The sequence below is a fragment of the Oryctolagus cuniculus genome, chromosome 7, assembly GCF_051225735.1.
Source record: "Oryctolagus cuniculus isolate XC-2025 breed Fujian yellow rabbit chromosome 7, ASM5122573v1, whole genome shotgun sequence".
NCBI classification, from domain to species: domain Eukaryota; kingdom Metazoa; phylum Chordata; class Mammalia; order Lagomorpha; family Leporidae; genus Oryctolagus; species Oryctolagus cuniculus.
Genome location: NC_142873.1, coordinates 63,480,466 through 63,504,216, shown reverse-complemented (window position 1 = coordinate 63,504,216; position 23,751 = coordinate 63,480,466). Strand labels below are relative to the sequence as shown.

The window sequence follows — 23,751 nt, the reverse complement described above, 5'->3', positions numbered from 1 at the left end:
GGTAAAAAAGTTCAGACATATTCTAACAGTTCAATTGTTCCAAAAACACTTCATAGGCCCTTAAAACTTGGAGTGATTTCATGAAATAGTTGAGAAGTGGCTAGAAACTCTGAATTCCAAAGTTAACATTGAAAGAAAGAGGATGGGCTAATTTTAAAAGCTGAAAGATAGAGAGAATAACAGAAAAACCTATTTTAACAAGAAATGTGAATGTTAGTATTTTATTCCCCTCTATTTAACAATTTGTTTTCCACAATAGCAACTATAAATTACATACTCATACCACACTCTCTGGTCCTTTCAATATTTGGTTCTAATGGTGAGTTGATACAAAAATGAAGGACATTATTGGTTGAAAATGTTTGAAATACAGATGAAGTTGTTTGGTTATGTAGAATGTTGAAGGTGCACTTTGTTTCTTATATCTAAGGAACATTTAAAAATTCTAACAGAATTTATAGTATTATATCCCACTTTATAAGTCAGATTACTTTTACATTTATGATTGGTCTTAAATAAAGGATCACTCTATGCAAATGTATGATTAAGATTTCAAAATATATTCATTTTAAAAATATTTATTTATTTACTTATTTTATTTTGAGAAGCAGAGAGACAGCCTTTACATCCACTGGTTCACTCCACAAATGGGGAAACCAATTCAGATCTCACACATAGATGGCAAGGACACAGCCATGGAAGCCATCATCTGCTGCCTCCCAAGGTACACATTAGCAGGAAGCTGGAATCAGGGCTGGGCCCAGGACTCGAACACTGGTACCTAAACCTGGAAAGTGGGCATCCTAACTAGTAGTTAGCCAAATGCCCACCCTTGAAATATATTAAATTTGAAACAAACTTACTATGACTACATTTTACATACTATGAGAAAATGTTTACATGTCCTAAGACTGCAAAACAGAGAGATTTTTATAAACAACAATATGCAAAATCTGAAAGTAAATACCATAGGTTATTTTTTTTATCTTTATGGGGAAAATGTAACTTGGAGAAAGTATTTCCCTCTTTACCAAGAGATATTAGGTGTCATGTCTGAATTATTTTAAAGTTTAGTTCATCAAGCATTGTTAATAAAGAAGATCCTATGATTAAGCACTAGAAAATAGTTGAGTCTGAGGGGATACAATGTATTCTTGACATCTGTGATCCATCTCATTTCAAGACACCAGAATCATTCAATTACAGTTGGCCACTTGCACTTAGGTTTGGCCACCAGTGGGAGTTTTCTGTTCCACTTTTCTGGATGAATACATTTTCCTTTGCTACTCATTCATTTGCTGCATTCTATCATTGATCTAGCCCACTGAAAACTTGATCATCTTTTCCCAAGCTAATATGAACAAAAGTTTACATTAGAATATCTACTTTGAAAGTAATGAATTCTAAAGAGCACCTTAAGATGATAATCAAATCATTCCAGGAAAAAGAAGCAGAGAGTTTAACAACTTCTACAAGCTGTTGTTGCTTAAAACCACACTGTTTGAACTGCAATTTGAGCATATTTTTACCCTTTAGACATTACAAACATGCCATAACACTCTGCTGTGAGGACAGCTTTGGTGCCCCAGAAATAAAGAGTTTAGCTGTGATTAAAGGATTGAAGTCTGTGCCTTGAATTGACAGATTAGTTTCTCTAGGTTTTTGCTGTTAATTCTAGGCTTCACAGCTTCATTGCAAATTAATCTAAATCATGGCAGACTCCATAATTTGCAAGGCCAAGATCAATAAGGCTGATGATGGTATTGCAAAAAGTCACAAAATTTTGTTAAAAATGTTGACATCTCTATCATACAATATTATTGTAATCTGATAGAAATCTGAAAAGGCAACTAAAAAAAATAAATAAATTGTGATTCCTTAGATGTTGGTGGAGCTATAGAGATTCAGACACACAAATTCATCTGTGGGTAGAATGCACCTGACTTCCACAGGCAATGATACCTGTGCCTCCTCATTCAGTGTCTGTAGTAGCTCATGACAATGTAGTTACATCCTGTCTGCCCAATTTTTCTTATAACTGAAGTTGATAAACATATACTGCAGTTAATGATTGTGAATCACAACCTGAAGCAACAGGCCATGGAGGTTGGTTGTAGAGAAGCATAGATAACAAAGAGGAACAGATTGGCCTAATGTGAACCCTATCATAGACGTAGACATCAGAGTATCAGAGAATTGCCAAAGATCTGCCTTCATTCCCAAGAAAGCCCATGAATACAGAATAGTCAGTGTAGTGGACAGATAAAGGCTTTATAGTCTCTTTAGCCTTATTATTCCTTACAGGATGACCATCCCTCTGGAAATTACCTCTCTCTACAAACCTGAAAATAAGTTTCAGAGGTGAAGGGTGACAATTTCCATTTCTGTCAGCCCTTGGCACTCCCCCCCCCCCAAAACTTGTTCCACCAATTTTCATCAAGGATTCTATGTTGTTAAAGTTAGAGCTTACTGTTTCTGTGGTTAGAAAGCTAGTGGTGGGTTTTCATTTGCATCCCCCTTTCATATCATTAGGGAACTGAGCAGTCAGAATTAGACACATATACCATGCTAATCCAGATCTTCAGGGAAAATGCTAAGGGTGATAAGACAAAAGAAAGTGAATGAGAGAAGAGGAAATAAATATTTATTTTATATTTCCTCCAAAACTATCATTAGGTGATCATTGCTGGCTGTAAGTATATTATCTATGTAACCCCAAGGCAGCTGAGCCCAGTCTGGTCCTCATATGGTGTATTATTTGGTCAACACAACATTTTTTTATTTGAATATCTTTTTAGGGGACCTAAACTGTCCTGTAGTTGCAGCTCCTACTACACTTTGTTTTAGACAGGGTTCACTTACCTGCCTTACAACTGACAGTGTTTGAGTTGCAACCTCATGGTCTACACCACATGAAAAATTGATTAGGAAATTGATTCTTTGAGGAAAAGGTTTACTAGGCAACAATTTTATGACACATACCGAACTTAGCACAAACCAAACAATGAATATGACAATCACAAGCAGTAATACATACCATGAAGAAAAACAAACTAGATTGAGAGGAAGAGAATAAGAAGTCAGCCACTTTAGAAGGAGTGGTCTAAGAAGGCTTCTCTGAGGACAGGATATCAGAGCGAAGGAGTAAGCCATATCAGTATCTGCAGAACATTCAACCAGAGGAACAGCAGGTGTAAGGATGCTGAAGGGAAAAGCAAGTACAGTGTGGAGAAGAACACTGAAGGTGGAAAGGCATAGTGTCATATTGTTTAAGTTTTAGAGGCACACTGTAGGCAGTGGGAAACCACTGGAAGATTTTGAGCAAGGTTACATCTCATAATTTAATCTGTGTGCTATTGAACATTATTTCAAACTCACAAACAATATATGGTTTACTTAAAAGAAGTATATGCAAAATTAAATAATTCTCCTAAAGGTTTATCTGCATTATTGATCCATGCAGCTAGTCAGTATACATTAGATAACATTTGTTGAACATGTACTCTATGCAAGAATCCTATGCTAAGCTCTGTTTAGGGAATAATGATCAATTAACACATAGTATTTGGCTCAAAAATTTAGACATTGCTTTCTAACATCTAGACACCAGTCACGAAGTATCTCTTCTCTATTAGTCCAAAATGCATGTTACATTTTTGTTCCCAAGGTCTTTAAAGAATTCAGAACCTTAGTTTTGTTATTGCTGAATAGATAATGTCACATAAGTCTGCTTCCAGCAGAAATCCTGTGTCACTTCTTTAACTCTCTTATTAAATGTATCACTTTAAAGAAAAATCAGTTTTCATGTTGCAGTATGGACATTCACAACTCCAGGGGAAAAAAGCAAAAGGTCTTTGAAATGGGTTTGAGAAAACAAACCTTTTCATTGCTGCTAACACCTCCTCATCCCAGTGAAAATGGATGTCATTTTTTGTCACTCAGGAAATGATTTCTGTATGGAAGAAATGATAAACCAGCCTACATCCTGCGGCAATAACCTGATGAAAGCATGTTTGTTCTTTCAATTCTGAGGATGCCTTCATAATTGTAGAGTCATATCAAATTAACATCTTGGCTTCTGTTACACTCGTTTGTAGAATCTTAGAGTGTGACTGGCAGGGTCGGTGGAACACTCAGCAGGAACAAGCTGTTTAAATATGGCAGAGGCAATGACAGGAGCCTTGAGCCAAGTCACAGAGAGAGTAGAGCTCACCGCCTGTCCACCGGTCATTCATTTAGTGTTCTTGTACAACCATCACAAATTCCTGAGGCACTCCCCAAGGCACCCATCCCTCCATCCCTGTAACCCACCCGTCAGATTTTCCATGACCTCTATCTATTTTTCTTGGAGCTCTCCCTCTCACAAATTTTCCCAAATCTGTGGGCTGTGATATTTCCATCATGATAATATAATTATTTTGCTAAAACAGTGGTTATACATTACCCAAAGAATAACTTGAATGGTGGAAATCCGAGTTGCATTAGCAGGTAGTGTGTGAGAGTTATGAAGAAAAGACCTTTTGAGGCCAGCGCCATGGCTAACTAGGCTAATCCTCCACCTGTGGCGCTGGCACACCAGGTTCTAGTCCCGGTCGGGGCGCCGGATTCTGTCCCGGTTGCTCCTCTTCCAGTCCAGCTCTCTGCTGTGGCCCGGGAGTACAGTGGAGGATGGTCCAGGTCCTTGGGCCCTGCACCCGCATGGGAGACCAGAAGAAGCACCTGGCTCCTGGCTTCAGATCGGTGCAGTACGCCGGCTGCAGCGCGCCATTGGAAGGTGAACCAACAGTAAAGGAAGACCTTTCTCTCTCTCTCTCACTGTCCACTCTGCCTGTCAAAAAAAAAAAAAAAAAAAACACTTTTATTCCCTTGGAATGTTGCCACTTAATGCCTAATGTGAGGCAGACCAGGTACCTGCATCCAGGTTGATATATGCTTCTGATTAAAACCCTGGCTGCTTATGGTAAGTGCTATTCCGGTGTCCCATTGCTTTCATTACTGGAAGGTACAGTGCTCACCAGTCAATCCCCATTTTAGCCACCATTACAGTGACAGGATCTAAGTAGGAAAACGAATTAGTCTATGTGTTACCCTGGCATACATGAAGCCAAAGTTGTACAGTGGAAATAATGAGCTTTGCACTCTGAAGAGCTAGATGCAAGCTCAGTCTCCCTGCTTATGGCAGGGGAGAGAGGCGTGGGCAGACCCCCAGCCTCTGAGACTATTACCTCATCTGCGAAATCCCATGATTGTTGTGGGATTAAACACGGGATATATGTTACAACACTCTGTGAACCGCAAAGCACAAGGCAAGTGATGCTATTTTCATTTGAAGCCAAAATAGAATAAGGGCAGATGCAGATTTCAAGACCTTTTGGAGGTTCTTTTTTAAAGTTTCTGTACCTTTCTTAGCAATCTGCTTTTATTTTGCCTGAGCACTTGCAGGTGAGCTCAGAGAATGTTCCGAGCACAGGTCTGATTTTGGTCCTAGTGCTCCTCCTGTCTGCTGGTGGCATCTCAGGGCTTTCTCCTGTCGCACCCAAGGTCACCTGCCTGTGTTCCTGAGGAGCCTATTGTGTACCTTGTCAAGTTAACTGTCAAGGTTGTGTGTCACTTCTTCTTTTGAAAAATTATTCAAAGGACCAGAGTTAGGTTTTCTTTTCTTTATCAATATGAAATAGTCCAATCAAACTTTTTAAAGTAGCACATCATCTTATTTGAATTAAGTGAAAGTATGGCAGAGTGAAGATGAGGCTTAGTTTTCTGACAGAAAAAAGCTGCATCACAAGTACAAGTATAATAGGACGGTATCCCACTGTAATGCTGTGAAGGGACTACAGCATTGTGCTGTCTTCGTGTCTTTTATGTCATCGCAGAATCTCATAATCAGGAAGGACAAGGGAGGGCACCCATTCCAATCCAGTTGTCATCCAGAGACAGGAAACAATCTGCAAGGCAGCATGCTTTCAACATTATGCCTAATCTCATCTCCGCATCCGAACCAAAGTTTGCACTTAATCCGTGCAAATTTTTGCATGCAATAAATAATTATTCCAGTACTATGCCTCCCCCTCTCCAAAAGAAATCTGCTAATAATATCACTCTCTTTTCGGATTAATTCCCTACACTACATGCTTTTATTCATTTTGTCATTTCTGTAAAGTGGATCCTCTCTTGCCACTTACACAAAACTGCATAGCTTTCCTATTTCAGCTCAAAGCCAGTCTCTGCTGAGAGGCAGTTTCTTTTCATCGATCGTCTTCTCTCTTACCTGAATCTGAATCTATTTGGTGTTCAATCATTCCATGTTTTTACATGTATATTTCATGAGATGTTGCAAACAATGTCTTTATAACTAAAGCTATAATAGGACACAGTTACTACTTAAAGTTGTTCATCATTGTTTTGATCAGTTATTTCCTGTTTTGATCTAGATAACTTTTGGGGTACAGAGAGCTGTTCTCTTTTTTTCTGGGTTGCTTTAATGTGAAGCACATAGAGGAGATTCTAAATATTTTTAATTGATGGGATAATTATATTTCTAGAATAAACTGCTTATCTTTTCAATATTATATAGCAATATTGAATAATAATTTAAGTCACTTCACCCTAACATAGTTCCTTCTGTTTGTACAAATTACCTCCCCAACTTTTTTTCACATCCATATATATAATTGTTATCAAAGTACACTTGCCATTTCTGAATTTTCACTTCTATTTGCCATAATTATTTTATAAATTTCACGTAATTTTCATGATTATTCCTATTGACTGCATAATGATATAACATTTCTGTATATGGTAGACTACATTTCTACTAAGCTAATCATTTATTAAACTTGGCATTTCCCATTCATTTCTTTTTGATAGGTACACTGCAACAAAGACTTTCATAATAAAGCTCTTTTTATTCACTTAAATTATTTCATGCACATATGTTCAAAGAATGGGTTAACTTGGTTAAACTACACATTTATTTCTTATTTTTAAAATAAAGTTCAATGTTTTAATTTTAATCAAAAGGCAGAGGAATAGAGAAAAAAAAAAGCAGAGACAAATAGAGAGACATCCCTCTATCCTCTGGTTACTCTCCAAATGCCCATAACAGCCAGGGTTGGAATATACTGAAGCCAGGAGCCAGGGATTCAATCTGGGTCTCCCTTATGGACAGCAGGCACTCAGCAACTTGAGTCATCACCTGCTGCCTCAGGGTACACATTACCAGGAAGCTGGACTTGAACCCAGCTGCTCTGATATGGGATGTAGGTATCCCAAGCCGTGTCTTCACTACTTTGCCAAATGCCTGCCCCATTATGTTTATATTTTTTATGAAGTTGCATAGTTTTTCAAAGGACTCTTAAAACCATTTGTAATATGTCCAGCAGAGTATAGAGTACCTTCCAATGAGTTCTTAGTGAGTTAGCAAAACCATACTTCTTGGTTTCACATTTAAGAAAGCATCACCATCACCATCTTCCTCCAAGCATTTACTGATCAATTTCTCATGTACCAAGTGTTTTGCCTGCCCATCTAATTTGAATCAGGTATTATTAGTCTCCCTTTACAGATAAAATTGTCTCAAAATACTGTTACTTATAAAGTTAATTGTATATTCAAATACAAAACCAGAAGTCCCAAACCACATGTTTCTGACGCAAACCCAATTTGTCTCTCTAATTCTTGTCTCTCAATCATCTCTCATTATTTAAAAACATATTTCCGCTGGGGCCAGTATTGTGGTATAGTGGGTAAAGCCACTACCTGTAACACTGACATGTCACTGGTTCAAATCCTGGCTGTTCCCCTTTCAATCCAGCTCCCTGCTAATGGTCTGGGAAAAGCAGTGAAAGATGGCCCAAGTGTTTGGGTCCCTGCACCCATATGGGAGATAGATAAAGCCCCCAGCTTCAGCCTGGCTTAGCCTTGGCCATTGTGACCACTTTGGGGTGCAAATCAGCCAGTGGAATCTCTCTCTCTGTCTCTCTGTCTCTCTCTGACTTACAAATAAATAAATCTTTAAAAAAAAATTTCCCCTAATGCAATACCTATAGTGTTGACATAAAGCAAAATAATTTTATACTACTCACAGCTATATATTAATTTTGATAAATGTTGGAAAAAACATTGAAGCATAATGTGTTTTGATATACTGGATTTAAATAAATACAAATATTTTTATTGTATTGTAAGTATATTATTAAAATTAATTTTATTTGGGGTTGGCACTGTGGTTTAGTGGGTAAAGCTGTTCCCTGCAGTGTTGGCATCCCATATGGGCACCTGGTCAAGTCCCAGCTGCTCCAATTCAGATCCAGCTCTCTGTTATGGCTTGGGAAAGCAGTGGAAGATGGCCCAAGTCCTTGGGCCCCTGCAGCCACTTGGGAGCTCTGGAGGAAACTCGGCTCCTGGCTTCAGATAGGCGCAGTTTCTGCCATTGGGGTCGTCTGGGGAGCAAACCAGCAGATGGAAGACTTCTCTCCCCTCAATGAGTAAATAAATCTTTAAAACATTAATTTTATCTGTTACTTTTTAAAAATGTGGCTTCTGAGAACATTTTAACTTACATATATGGCTCATATCTGTGGCCCACAATAATTTTCTATTATAAAGTGCTGAATTAAAAGGCAGTTAAGATTAAGTATGTTGTCTAGGACTTTGAATTTCTTCTCTAGGAAGATTTCATTAAAATGGTGAAAATCAACCCTAGAATCTTGTCTTTATTCACACTATGACTCCACGGTGTGAGCTTATAATAGGAACAGTTCCACCCCTCCCAAAAAAATGAATAGTGCTTATGAAGAAAAGGCAACCAAAGGATTAACAATGTTGTGAATGATTTACTAGTGGTACACAGCAAGCCCTGTTTGCACTCAAGGGCCCATAGGAAACAGCTGGACTCCAGTGCCACTTTTTAAGAAGTTACAGGATAATAAAAACATACAAACACATGAATATATTTATTCATTTGCATATAGGTAAGCCAATATAATTTTATATATGCATATTTTACAGTCACTTACCATATGTGATGTAATGATGCCGATAAATATAAAAATTCAAATTCAGCTATAATACAAAATAGAGAGAATCTTCAATGAAACATAATCAGATTTTTGCATATTTTTCTACATGCCACTTGGCGCAAGATATGATTTGTAACAGCTACTTAACATAATCCCTCAGAATGTGAATTCATAAGAATTTAAAATCCATTTTAAAAATCTAAAACGATTTTGAGTTTGTTTTGCTTGCGGGAGGGCAGGTCTTAAGCATACCACTATTATGCTCAAGCATTATTTTATTGTGCAGTCTTTCAAAGCTATATTAAACAGTATGAAATTAACCTCTCTTGTTTCTCCAGCAGCAGTAAACAGTTCAACAGAAACTCAATTTCCTTTCAGATCACAAATGCACTGTATCCCCACTGTGTCGAAGTACCTTCTCTAGTTTGCCTCTCCAGTAAGCTGATGACAAATAAAGAGTTTGCCACCAGTGGCTGCTCCAAGAAACAATAGCAGTGACACAGAGCTGTAGCGACTCACCTGGGGGTATGCGGGGGAAATAATGTAGCAGAGTTAAGTGATATTTTTGAATGGTGCTGTAACCGTGTCCACTCAGATGGTAATTTAATCTCCAGAATTTGAGACCTCCCACACAACAAATTGTTCCCTTTCAGTGGCACAGGAGGGAGAAAAGTGCGGAGACACCAGCTGGCAGGTGGCTGCTGAGGAATGCCACCTGCAAATATAGATCGGAAGTGGTGGGTCATCACTCGCATCTCAGAAGGACTGCTTTAGGATGGTGTCTGAGCAGATGTAAGGGCACTTTGAATTAAATATAGACCCAAAAATCTGTCTCCAAGTTTATTGTGACACATTCTCTCCAGAAAACTGGAAACTCATAGCTAAAATTGACTTTATAACAAAAGGGTGTAGAGTCAAGGATGATGCTCCAAAAGGCCTGAAACTCCAGCATACTAAAGTCACAGGGCTGTGGACAAAAGTTGTTTCTATAAAGCTGTGTATGTGAGTGAAAGGATAGAGTTAGACTTCAAATTTTTCCCAAATGTTTAATGAACAAGTGATTGAGATACAATGGAATCTTCCACATCTTCTGTCTTGATGAAAAAGATACAGCATAAGCTCATCTTGCTTATTAAGACTTAAGATGTCATTTGATTTTTAGAGTTTTTTTCTGAGAAATTATATAGAATGCTTTTCAAATATCCATTTTAAGGTATTTCGATTCATTGTGTCCACAAAAAACAGCAGGCCTTTAAATTTTTAGTCATTTTGAATCCTATTTTAATGTATTCCCAGAAGCCTAAGTTTCTCTGTCAGAATTACTGTATAAAATCTTGATTAAATATTTATGGATTTCTTAAAATGTATATTGGTTGCTTGATCTACTGAATAAGCATACATTCATTACTCTTCTTTTACACAGGGCTGCTAAGTAGGAACAATGCCTTTATCTGTTTCTCTGTGTCTTGCACACTATGGGTGCTTAATAAATGTTTAATGACATCAAGGCATATGATAAATCAGTCCTGTGCTACAGATACAGTGGGCAAAGAGACTGAATCCTGAATAGAGACCTGGGCATTCTAAACTGGTGCCTGCCAACAAACAGGAAATGCATGTCTTAATATTAGCCAGAAATTCGTTGTTTTTGTTTTTCCTGAACCCTAAGAAGTGGAGTTTGGACTGAGAAACAGGTAGATCTGAAACTCCTTCCGGAAGCGCAGAGCCTACTGATTGACACCAGCACACCTTTTTCTTTACAGACACCCAGGCAACAGTGGTAATGTGAGGGATCACTGCTGTAGCCCAACAGTCTTCACACACAATGTGATCAGTGGGACCCCTCCCAGGAAAATGTTTCCCCGTGTGGTTCTTAAATCCTGGAATACCTTTGTGCATGTGGATTCCTGTTGCATCAAAGCCACGCCTGAAATCTCCATTGTATCCTTAGAGAATGGCAGCTGTTCTCCATTTGTAAAACAGGAACTTTTGCTAAAAAATACATATTACCAATATGTGAACCATCCAGATTTCCCATAAGACCTAGCCTACTGGAGTATCATGTGTTAAGGTCTTTAAATAAAATTAACTGGAATATCCATCTCATATACAATAGGAAACCTGTTATTCTAACTCCACATCCTCATTATTTCCAGGGTTCTTAGAGGATTTTTCTACCTTCTCATTACCTCTTGCTCCAGTTTCCTGCATCTACTCTCTTGGTTCTGCCTCTCCCCCATCTGCTGTTCCCTTCCCTTTCTCCTACGAGAAACTAAATATGTGGAGCAGGAATGACTCTCAAGTGTGCAAAAATATCACATTTCTTTATTTCTTTATCTAACAAAAAGACCTGATGGCAGATTCTTCAGTACAGTTTTCTCATTTCACCTTCTTTCATAGCAATTCTGTGTGTGCTAAGTACAGTTGCTGTCCTCATTTTACAAATAGGGAAACTGACAATGATGGAGTTAGTGAACTTAACTGAAGTCTCACAGTCAGTACACAAAGTGCTACCAGTTGCACTTAAGACCCGTAGTCTACTCCCACATCTGACTTTAAGTCTACTGCAATTCACTACTCCATGCAAAGGTATCTCATTGTGATTTAAATTGGCACTTTTCTAACAACTAAGGACATTGAGCATCTTTCATTTGCTTATTTGCCTTAAATCTCTCTTAGCTCAAATCTTTGGTACAATTTTTAAATTATAGATTGGGTTATTTGCTTTCTTATTATTGAGTTATATTGCAGATAATTATTTTTTTGTCAGATTTGTGTTTTGCAAACAACTTCTTAAAATCCATGGATTTCTCCATCTGTCTTTTTTTATTTTTTCTTCTTTACAATGTCTTAAAAGTAGAAATTTTTAATTTTATCAATTTGTTCTTTTTTAAAAAAAGATTTATTTATTTATTTATTTGAGAGGCAGAGTTACAGAGAGAGGGAGAGACACAGAGAGGTCTTCCATCTGTTGGTTCACTCCCCAAATGCCTGCAAAGGCTGGGCTAATCCAAAGGCAGGAGTCAGGAACTTCTTCCAGGTCTCCCACCAGAGTGCAGAGGCATAAGCACTTGGGGTATCCTCCACTGCTTTCCCAGGCCATTAACAGGGAACTGGATCAGAAATGGAGCAGCCAGGACTCCAACTAGTGCCCACTTAAGATGCCGTTGCTTCCGGCGGAGGCTTAATCTCCTATGCTATAACACTGGCACCAATCAATTTGTTCTTTATGGTTCATATTATTGGTGTCATACATAACAAATCTTTTCCTAACCCCAGATCACCAAGATTTTCTTCTATGCGTTCTTCTCAAAAATGTGTTTGTGCTTAATATTTAAGATAATGATCAGCATTGAGTCAACTTTTGTAAAGAATGTTAGGAATGGATAGAAGATCATTTTTATATAACTAATTGTTCTACCATTTTTTTTTAAGATTTATTTATTTATTTGAGTTACAGAGAGGCAGAGCCAGAGCCAGAGGTCTTCCATCCACAGGTTTGCTCCCCAAATGGTCACGATGGCTGGAACTGGGCCAATCCAAAGCCAGGAACCAGGAGCCAGGAGCTTGGGCCACACTCCACTGCTTTCCCAGGCACATTAGCAGGAAGTTGGGGCGGAAGTGGAGCAGCCCAGACTCTGACCAGCACCCATATGAGATGCCGGCGCTGAAGATGGAGGCTTGACCTGCTATGCTGCAGTGCTGGCCCCACTACTACCATTTCTTGAAAACACAGTCCTTTTTCTACAGAAATGCCTTTGAGTTTTTGTCAAAATCAGTTGTCCATAGACGTATGGGTCTATTTGTTAACTGTTTATTCTGTTCTCATTTATCTTTTTTTTTTTTTTTTTTTTTTTGGACATGCAGAGTGGACAGTGAGAGAGAGAGAGAAAGGTTTTCCTTTTGCCGTTGGTTCACCCTCCAATGGCCGCCGCGGCTGGCGCACCGCGCTGATCCGATGGCAGGAGCCAGGTACTTATCCTGGTCTCCCATGGGGTGCAGGGCCCAAGCACTTGAGCCATCCTCCACTGCACTCCCTGGCCATAGCAGAGAGCTGGCCTGGAAGAGGCGCAACCAGGACAGAATCTGGCACCCCCACCAGGACTAGAACCTGGTGTGCTGGTGCCGCAAGGCGGAGGATTAGCCTAGTGAGCCGCGGCACCGGCCCTCATTTATCTTTAAACCAGTTTTACACTGTTTCCATTCCTGTAGCTTTATAAGGCTTGAAATTGCCTAATTTAATCTTCTAGCTTGCTCTTTCTCACACTTGTTTTGGTTATTCTAGGACTTTTATATTTCCATATGAATTTTGGAATAAGATTATCAATATTTAAAGGAGAAATAGAAGTCTGATGAGCTTTATGCTTGGTAGGTGGAAGGAATTAATTTGGAATGCATTGAACCCATTGATAATTGGGGGAGAATTGACATTTTAACAATTTTTAGTCTTCTGGCCCATCAAGAGCATCTCTCCATTTATTTAGGTCTTTTTTCTTTCAGCAATGTTGTGTCTATTTGTATACAGGTCACGTACATATTTTTTCAGATTTATCGCTAAATGCTTCATATAAATTATGTAAGCTTTTAGTTCAATTTCCAATTTTTTTGTTACCAATCTTTAGAAATATGATTGATTTTTGTATATTGATCTTTTATCCTCCAACCTTGCAAAGTTAGCTTTCTGAGATCCTTTTAGATGTGTTGCACAAACAAGGAGTCAGAAATAATAAGAATGGGAACTGTACGGGTATATGGCAGTGAGAGACTTTGACTGGCATGGCTCCCAGTATGTTGGCAGCCAAACTCGAGTTTCTCAAAAGCATCCAGGCCATGCTGCTGGGCCTGCCAGAGCCTGGCAAAAGGTACCTAGGCACCCAGACTGGCCCCAAATTTCTGTGTCTGTCATTTAGCCAACAAGGACATTCTCAGGTCCATGGTAGCTTCTGGCTCAGAGCTTGGAAGAAAGCTGAAGGGAAACTGGTGAATGATGAAATGGTCATGGAGCTCACTGAGAAGTATCTAGAGACCCCGTCGTGCAGGAATGGTTTCTTCTAGAGGCTTCCCTCAGAGTGGGAGGCAGGAGAAATTGCTGGCTGTCCTGATGGAGAAGAGGAAAGAGAAGCTTGGTTCTGTAATTGAATTCAGTATCCCAGACACCCTGCAACTCCAGAGCATTTCAGAAAGGCAGATTACCCTCAACTGTGGCCATTCCTACCACAAGGGGTTCAGTTTCCTAGAGGAACCCATAAAAGATGACATCACTGGGGAACCCTTGATCCATCAGTCATGAGAAGGCCTTGGAAATCCACATTCAGACCACCCCACTTGTGGAGGACCTCAGGAAACAGGGACTCGACCCTGCCATTGATGCATCCCAGACCTCTGATGTATTTGTGTGCATCCTAGCAGCCTTCTCCAAATCCACCCCTTAGGAACAGAAGGCCAGACCAGACCAAACCCCTGCTCATCACCTTGCTCTTAGGTGCTGGGCAGAGTGGAAGGGTGGTCCAGGGGAGGATGGAGAAGGGGAGCTGAGGAGGAGCTTGAGTGTTCGAAAGAGCAGCGTTCCTGCAGTGAGGCATTTTTTTTTTCACACACAGGTGGGAGTTGTGAAAGTATATGTAAAGGGGAAGACTAATTTTTAAAATACACTGATTGGACTGATTAGGTTCAAATACAGAGAGGCAGTCATATTTCAAAGGAATGGAGATGGGGCCAGTGCAGTGGCGCAGTAGGTTAATCCCCCACCTGCGGCACCAGCATCCCATATGGGTGCCAGTTCTAGTCCTGGCTGCTCCTCTTCCAATCCAGCTCTCTGCTGTGGCCTGGGTAAGCAGTGGAAGTGGCCCAAGTCCCTGGGCTCCTGCATCTTTATGGGAGACCGGAAGAAGCTCCTGGCACCTGGCTTCAGATCGGCGCAGCTCTGGCCGTTGTGGCCATTTGGGGAGTGAACCAACGGATGGAAGACCTTTCTCTCTGTCTCTCCCTCTCAATGTCTGTAACTCTACCTTTCAAATAAATAAATAAATTATTTTTTAAAAATAAAAACAATCAAAGGAATAGAGTTTTCATTTACTTGAACTGGTCACGATACTTTTTAAAGCTCATGCCCTAAGAACTCGGTTTTTATCTCAGAACCTCATGGGTTGCCAGGCAAAGAATGCAGGAAATAAAACTGTGGCCCCGTTGGTCCTAGAGCTTGGGACAGGAAACATTTTAAATATTGACCTCGTTTCCTCACACCAGCAGATCAGAAAATCATCTCCACGTTGGAGAGAGAGCCAGGGGTTCATTCAGGCCAGTGGTGGCTCAGCAAATCAATCCTGCTGATTTTACCAGTCTACCTGCCCTCCTGACTAAACTCTCAGCAGCCACCAACATGCTACACTACACTCTTGCCTTCTTCACCCACAGTGCATAAAGGGTCCTTTGGAAATCAATGAGCAGATGTCCTATGCTATATCATCCAGTGACTGGAATTTCCATCCTCAAATCCTGCAACTCAGATCACTCAACATTACCATGATGAACTGTCTTCAGTGAAGTCCCTTTCTCAACTGACCAAATGCTGTCTTCTTGGGCCCTTAAGTCAATAAAGTATATGAAAAATTTTGAGGGAAAAAAGTAATAAGAATAAACTTTTTAATATTTATTTATGTATTTATTTGAGAGGTAGAGTTACAGACAAAGAGAAGGAGAGACAGAAAAAGGTCTTCCATCTGCTGATTCACTCCCCACAGGCCAGAGCTGAGCTGAGCCAAAGCCAGAAACTAGGAGCTTCTTCTGGGTCTCCCATGCACCTGCAGGGGCCCAAGCAGTTGTGCCATCTTCTATTGAAGCTGCCTGCAGTGCTAGCATCCCATTTGGGCATTGGCTGGATTCTCAGTTGCTCCGCTGTCAGTCAAGCTCCCCACTAGTGCACCTGGGAGGGCAGTAGGGGATGGTCCAAGTGCTTGGGCCCCTGCACCCACATGGGAAACAAGAGGAAGCTCCTGGCTCCTGGCTTTGGCCTGGCCCAGCCAGGGTCCTTACAGGCATTTGGGGAGTGAACTATCAGATGGAAGATCTCTCTCTCTGTGTCTCTCCTTCTTTCTCTGGGTCTCTGCCTTTCAAATGAAATAGGTAAACCTTAAAAAAAATTTCTTTTTTATCTTTTTCCTGACCTTAAAGGGAAAGCACTCAGTCTTTGATCATAGTTAAAATGGTAAATGCATGTTTCATGTTAACATGTTGGTAAAGTGCTCTTCCAGTGCTAATCCTCTGAGAGTTGTTATCAGAAACGGATGTAAGATTTTGCAAAATATTTCACCTGTGTCAGTTGAGATGATCATATAATTTTTCCTTTAAGTTTGTTTAAGTGGTGAATTGCACAGACATATTTTTAATAGTAAAGCAACCTTGCATTTCTGAGGTACATTTCACTTAGATATATATTCTCTTCATTAAATATTTTTGAATTTGATTGGCTAAATTTTTGTTCAGGATTTCTATATCTATGTATATAAGGGTTGGTCTATCATTTTCTTGTCCTGTAGTGACTTTTCTTGGCTTGATGCTAGAGTATTTTGGGGTTCAAATAATTAGCTAGGAATTATTCTCTCCTCTTCACTTTTGTGGCAGAGTTTGTGTGACATTGGTATTTCTTTCTTAAGTGTTTCCCAGAATTCTCCAGTGACTGCATTTGGACCTGGAGTTTTCTCTGTGGAAAAAGTTCTAGTTATAAATTCTATTTCTTTAAGAGATAAAAGGCTATTCAAGCTAACTATTTCTTCTTGAGTAAGTTTCAGTAATTTGTAGGAATTTGCCTATTTAATCTAAGTTGCCAAATTTATCCACATCAAGTTGTTCATAATATTCTCTAGTTATCCTTCTACTGTCTATAGACTCCATGGTGTCCAGACATAGGTAGTTTGTGTCTTCACTATACTTTTCCCCAAATCAGTCCAGCTAGAAATTTTTCAGCTTCAAAAATGTGAAAAGTTGGATGTGATTCATTAATTGTGACAAAGATAGCATTATGAGGGGTCGACGCTGTGGTGTAGCAGGTAAAGCCACCACCTGCAATGCTGGCATCCAATGTGGGACCCGGCTGCTCCACTTCTGATCCAGCTCTCTACTATGGCCTGGGAGAGCGGTGGAGGAAGGCCCAAGTCCTGGGGCTTCTGCACCCATGTGGGAGACCCAGAGGGGGCTCCTGACTCCTGGCTTCGGATGGGCACAGCTCCAGCCTTTGCAGCCAACTGGGGAGTAAACCAGCAGATGGAGGACCTCTGTCTCTCTCTGCTTCTGCTTCTCTCTTTGTGTAACTCTGACTTTCAAATAAATAAATAAATCTTTTAAAAAATTTAAAAATTAAAAAAAATTTAAAAAGATATTAATATGAAATGTCAGTAGGGGAACTGGGGAAAGGGTTTATGGAAACTCTGTGTTACTACCTCACAATTCTTATCTTGTAAATTTGGAACTATTTTGAAATAAAATGTTTTAGAAAGCTTCTCTATGAACTGGATTTTGGTCTCGATTTTTCTCTATCGTCTTTCTGCTTTCCACTTCTTTGGTTACTGCTTTGGTATTTATTAAGTATACTTTGGGTTTAAGTGACTCTTCTGTTTCTGGTTTCTTAAAATGGAAGCTGAGGTTATTGATGAAGCATTTCTTTCTTTCTTTCTTTCTTTTTTTTTTTTTTTTTTTTTTTTTTTTTTTTTTTTTTTTTTTTGACAGGCAGAGTGGACAGTGAGAGAGAGACAGAGAGGAAGGTTTTCCTTTTCCATTGGTTCACCCCACAGTGGCGCGCTGGGGCCGGCGCACTGTGCCGATCCAAAGCCAGGAGCCAGGTACTTCTCCTGGTCTCCCATGCGGGTATAGGACCCAAGCACTTGGGCCATCCTCCGTCCTCCACTGCACTCCCTGGCCACAGCAGAGAGCTGGACAGGAAGAGGAACAACCAGGACAGGATCTGGTGCCCCGACCGGGACTAGAACCTGGTGTGTCAGCGCCACAGGCAGAGGATTAGCCTATTGAGCCGTGGCGTTGGCCAACATTTCTTCTTTTTAAAAAGTCTTAGCATTTAGTGCTATGAATTCTTCCCCTATCCAGTACTATTCACTGCTGTCCCACAGATTCTGATTTATGTTGTCAATTTAAAATACTTTCTAATTTCCTCCTTTATTTTTAATTTGATTCATGACTTATTTAAACATGTATATTTGCTTTACTAAATGTTTGTGGATGTTTGAGATATCTATTGTTGATTTAGAATTTAATTTCATTTTATTCAGAGAATAATACTGTGTGATTTTCATCATTCTGATTTTATTTTGACTTATTTTATGGCTCAGAATATGGTCTTTTTTAGTAAGTATTCTGTGTATACCTAGAAAGGTATGTTTTCTGGTTGTTTTGGGTGGAATGTTTTAGCAAGATCAAGTTGGTTGATGGTGTTGTTCAAGTCTACAATAAGCTTCCTAATTTTCTGTCTTCCTGTTCCACCAACTATTAAGAGAGGAAATTGAAACCTCTGGTCACAATTACAGATTTGTTATTTCTCCTTATAATTCTATCAGTTTTGTTTCATGCATTTTAAAGCTCTGTTTTTAGGAGCATTAACAATTATGACTTTTCTATTTCCTTGATCAGTTGAATCCTTTAGCATGATTAAATAACCCACTTACCTGTAGTGATAGTTCTTGATCTGAAATCTACTTTTTTCCTGATATTAACATTCCATTCCAGCTTACTTTGTAGTGTTACCATCATCTGTTTATAGACATCATGTAACAATATTGCTGCTTTATCTATGTCTATTTTTTAAAGATTTATTTATTTATTTAAAATGCAGAGTTACAGAGAGAGGGAGAGACAGAGAGACAGAGAGAGAGATCTTCCATCTGCTGGTTCACACTCCAGTGGCTATAACTGCCAGGGCTGGACCAGGCAGAAGTCAGGAGGCAGGAGACAGGAGCTTCATCTGGGTCTCCCATGTGAGTGCAGGAGCCCAAGCTCTTGGGCCATTTTCTGTTGTTTTCCCAAGCATATTAGCAGGGAGCTGAATCAGAAGTGGAGCAGCTGGGACACAAACCAGCACCTATATGGGTTTCCAACATCAGAGGCGACATCTTAACCCACTGCGTCCCAATGCCAGCCGCTTTATCTATGTCTTAATTAGAATGTTGAGGTAATTTAGATTTATTGTGATTATTGACATAATTAGATTTAAGTCCAAATCATGCTATTTATTTTCTATTTATCCCATTTTTACTGTTTGCTTTTCCTCAATTTCTGTGTTTGGATTTATGAATTTTTTAAACTGCTTCTTGTATCTTCTTAGTTTATTAGTTGTAACTCTTCTTATTGTTATTTTAGGATCACTTTGGGGTATAAACTATATAACTGTAACTTACTAATCTCAATTCAAGTGATACCGCACGACTTCAGATATCTAATAAAGTGTCATACCACTTCAGATAAGAAGCTTAGAATACTTCTATTTTGCCCTTCACATCCTTTATGCTTTTGTTTTCCTGTATTTTGTGTGTGTGTGATAAAGCTCACAATATATTTTTATCATTTTTATTTTAACAGTTATCTTTTAAATAATCAGAAAAAAACTGTATGCTTACCACATAGCAGCCATTTCTAGTACTCTTCACTTTTCTGTGTGTAAATCCAGATTTCCATCTGTTATCATCTTTCTTTTGCCTGAGGACCTCCTTTAACATTTCTTGTAGTGCATGTGCATGTGATGATAAATTCTTTCAGCTTTTATATGCCTGAAAATTTCTTTATTTTGCCTTCATTTTTGAAAGATACTTTTCTGGGTCTAGCATTATAATCAACAGGATTTGTTTTTCTTCCATTACTTTAACCAGTTTGATTCTTTATCATTTCATTTGCATTGTTTCTAAAGGGAAATCCACATTTATGTGCCTTTTAAGATACTCTTTTCCACTGGTTTTGGGCATTTTATTGATGATGTGCTAGGTGTATTTTTCTTCAGATTTCTTATACTTGGGATTCATTACACTTCTTGAACTTGGTAAAAACTTGAATATTTTTACTAATTATTTCTTCAAATATTTATTCTGCCCACATCTGTCTCTTCTACATCGGCATTTCTACTTGCATGTCTTAGATCACTTGCTTTGGCATGCATTTCACTGATGCTCTTTCCATTTATAAAAAAATCTTTTTTCCTCCTCTCTGGGTATTTCATTTTAAGTAGTTTCTAAGGCTTTGTCTTTAAATTTACTAACCTTTTCTTCTGATGACATCCAGTTTATTTCGCTTTGAAGAATTGCGTTTTTTGTCTCAGGAAATTCAAGTCTTTCATTATGTCTTCCAGTCCTCTGGTTAACTTTTGAACATATGAATGCAATTATAATAATTATTGTAACTGTTTTAATGTTCTGTCTCCTAATTCTAATATGTATACAAAGTTTGAGTTGGTTTAGATTGATTGATTTTGGTGTCATTTTTCTTCTTTCTGTGGCTGGTATTCTTTGTGTGCCAAATATTGTCAATTTTACCTTGGTGAATGGTAATTTTGTATTCCTATGAAGAGTCTTGAGGCTTGTTCTGGGATTTATTAAGTTATTTTGGAAATATGTTAATCCTTTTGGTTCTTGCTTTTGTATTCAATAGGCTGTCTGGAGTAATACTTAGTCTAGGGTTAATTATTTTGCATTAGTGAAGCAAGACTTTCCTGAGAATTCTATCCAGTGTCCTGTGAATTATGAGTTTTTCTTGTTTGGCTAATGAGAATAGGCACTATTCCTGGTTTTGTATAAATGTTAGACATTTTTTCTAATCCTTTGGATACTTTGCTCTCCTGCTCATGTAATTTTTTTTTTTTTTTTTTTTTTTTTTTTAGTACACAGGCATTGACCTCTGCTGGACTGAGTAATTAAGGGTCCCCTGTGCAACTCTCCAGTGTTCTTACTTGTTTGGTTCTCTTCTCTCCACTCTTTCGACTTAACTCTTGAACCCTCACTTCCATCTCCTCTGATGGTAGAGGCAATGGGGCTCATCCTGGGTTCTTCCTTTCTACACTATGTCCACAAAACTCTATGAAGGCAGTAAACTAAGGTATTTGTTGGAATCACCTCATTTGTTTCCTATCTATCAAAGATAATTGTCATAAAATGTCATAAAAACATTTCTAGGCCAGCGCTGCAGCTCAATAGGCTAATCCTCCACCTGCGGCGCCGGCACACCAGGTTCTAGTCCCAGTAGGGACACCAGATCCTGTCCTGGTTGCTCCTCTTCCTGTCCAGCTCTCTACTGTGGCCCGGGAGTACAGTGGAGGATGGCCCAAGTCCTTGGGCCCTGCACCCACATGGGAGACCAGGAGAAGCACCTGGCTCCTGGCTTCAGATCAGTGCGGTGCGCCAGCCGCAGTGCTCCGGCCGTGGCGGCCATTGGGGGTGAACCAACAGAAAAGGAAGACCTTCCTCTCTGTCTCTCTCTCTCACTGTCCACTCTGCCTGTCAAAAAAAAAATTTTCTCATATCATGTTTCAGCTATTTTTTTTTTTAGGGAGCAGGGGAAGGCAGTGTTGTTGCATCAGTTAGAAGGGTATATGTAGGATCTGTTATTCCATCTTGGTTGGAAGTGGAAGGTTTTCTGGAGTCCATGTTCTTAATACATCTTCCAGTGATGTCTGAAAAAATCTACAGAGTACTATTGAGCAAGGATTTGTAACTAATAGATTCATTGGCTAAAATGGCTATTTTGGATATGAATGGTGTGTATTATTGTTTTTTATCCCAAAATGTTGATGTATTTCTTGACTCTGACATAAAAAGAGACCACTCCTCAGAATAAAATCCACTGTAGTTCTCCTACTGTCACATCATAGATTGATAATTTGATAATTAGTAATAAGCATGATTTTTAGCTACACCTCAAGGAAGCAAATGTGAAATTCACAAACTTCTGTTATTTTAGCCATTTGCTCTGCTCTTTAAGTTCTTGTACCCAACCCTCCCCCTCCCTTTCCACTTATTTCTTCCTTCTTTTGAAGAGAGGAAGACAGAGGACAGGTGACTAGTCAGCACATTTGGTCATTAATTGTTTGGTCCTAGTTCATATTTGTCTAGAAAACAATAGCAATAATAGTAATAGCTAATATTTATTGAATGTTTATATTGTGCTAGGAACTCTTCTAAATGTCTTACTCTTCCTTACTCATTTAATGATCAAAACATTCATATGATAATATTGCTATAATCAGTATTTCCATTTTATACATGGGGAAGCTTAGGAGCTTAAGATTTTTAATATTGTCCAAGGTTATATATCTTGTTAAATGGACAAAGTCTAGAATTCCAATCAGAAAATTTTGCTGAGAAGCCAAATCTCTTACCCACTTTACTATGGTAACTTTGTTCCACCCACTCTCTCTCAAATTTGAATTTACATCTTCCCTGAATTCTGTTTTATCCATGAATTTTTGACCTACTTTACTCTGACCTTTAACTTGTATAACACAGGGATTCCTAACCTGGTTACCACCATATTACTTAGAGTGAACTTTACTGGGTAATTTCTTGGCTTTCTTGGTCACACCTCCAGTCTTCTCATATTTCTTTCTAACCACTGTCCTTGCCCCTTTCTCTCCTACTCTGTTCATTCCAAACTGTCTGAGTTATATCTCTTTTTACATGATCATGGCTCATTTGTTCATTGGCTTAGCAGCAGAATCTCCTATAGGATAACAGTGAAACAGGAGGAACAAGGAGACACAACCCTACCAAGGGGCACTGAAGTGCCTTGAACCTGATACGTAGGTCTCCAGGGTCCTCTGACTGCTCGTGCTTCCTTCCAAAGGGACTATTCAGGCTTCTTATCACATATCTGTTTCTCCCAGCTGAGGACATATTTGTCCTTAGAACAAAGTGGTTAAATGTTGTTTATTTATTTGAAAGGCAGTAACAGAAAGAGAGGGAGAAAGAAAAGTCTTCTATCTGCTGGTTCACCACCACCACCCCCACCACCACCACCCCCCGCAAATGTCCTCAAAAGTCAGAATTGGGCAAGGCTGAAATCAGGAACTAGGAACTCCATCTATGTCTCCCACATGGGTATCAGGAACCCAAGTACTTAGGCTGTGATCGACCACCTCATAGGTGCTTTCAGCAGTAAGCTAGATAGAAAGCAATGATAGGACTGAATCCAAGGCACTCCAATATGGGATGCAGACACCCCAACCTACTGTGCCACAGTGCCTTCTCCAAGGTGATAAACGCTACTTGGAGGAAGGTTTGTGGAGCACTGAAGGACAGCACTGAGAGTCAAGGAATGATTCTAAGGTGACACATTGAATGTCCCAGAAGCCGTCATCATGCAGCTGCAATGTGGTGGCTGGGAAGAAAGGAGCATCCCCATCACCCTAGCTGGAACTTCCTACCACCACCATACTTCCAAGTCCTGGAATCCTACTTGCTGGCTCCAGAGAAAGAAGAAAGATTTCTCCTCTCCTTCCAAAGCCTGTCATGATCCCTGCCTCAAGATGACTGTCAGGGAACGTTCCAGACCTCCTGACCTACATGAAATAACCAACAATGTCTTTGTGCAACAGAACATTTTTTCATATCTGTCTCATCCTTCATCACCTCTCTTTAAGGCATCACAGTCCACTGCAGCCTGTGTGCACTAAGCTTAAACTGGTTCCTTTTTACACTGTTTTTCCTGGAGTATAAGAGATCAAACTCCTCGCTGCTCCTTGTGTCAT

At 39.4% G+C, this 23,751-nt stretch overlaps 1 protein-coding gene and 1 pseudogene across 4 annotated transcripts in view; both read left to right on the top strand.

Moving 5' to 3' along the window:
* The window catches only part of NTNG1 (netrin G1), a 397,910-nt gene that overhangs the window by 265,882 nt on the left and 108,277 nt on the right, over window positions 1–23,751 (top strand). The window lies entirely within an intron of this gene.
* Window positions 13,797–14,465, top strand: LOC103350221 (adenylate kinase 2, mitochondrial pseudogene; annotated as a pseudogene).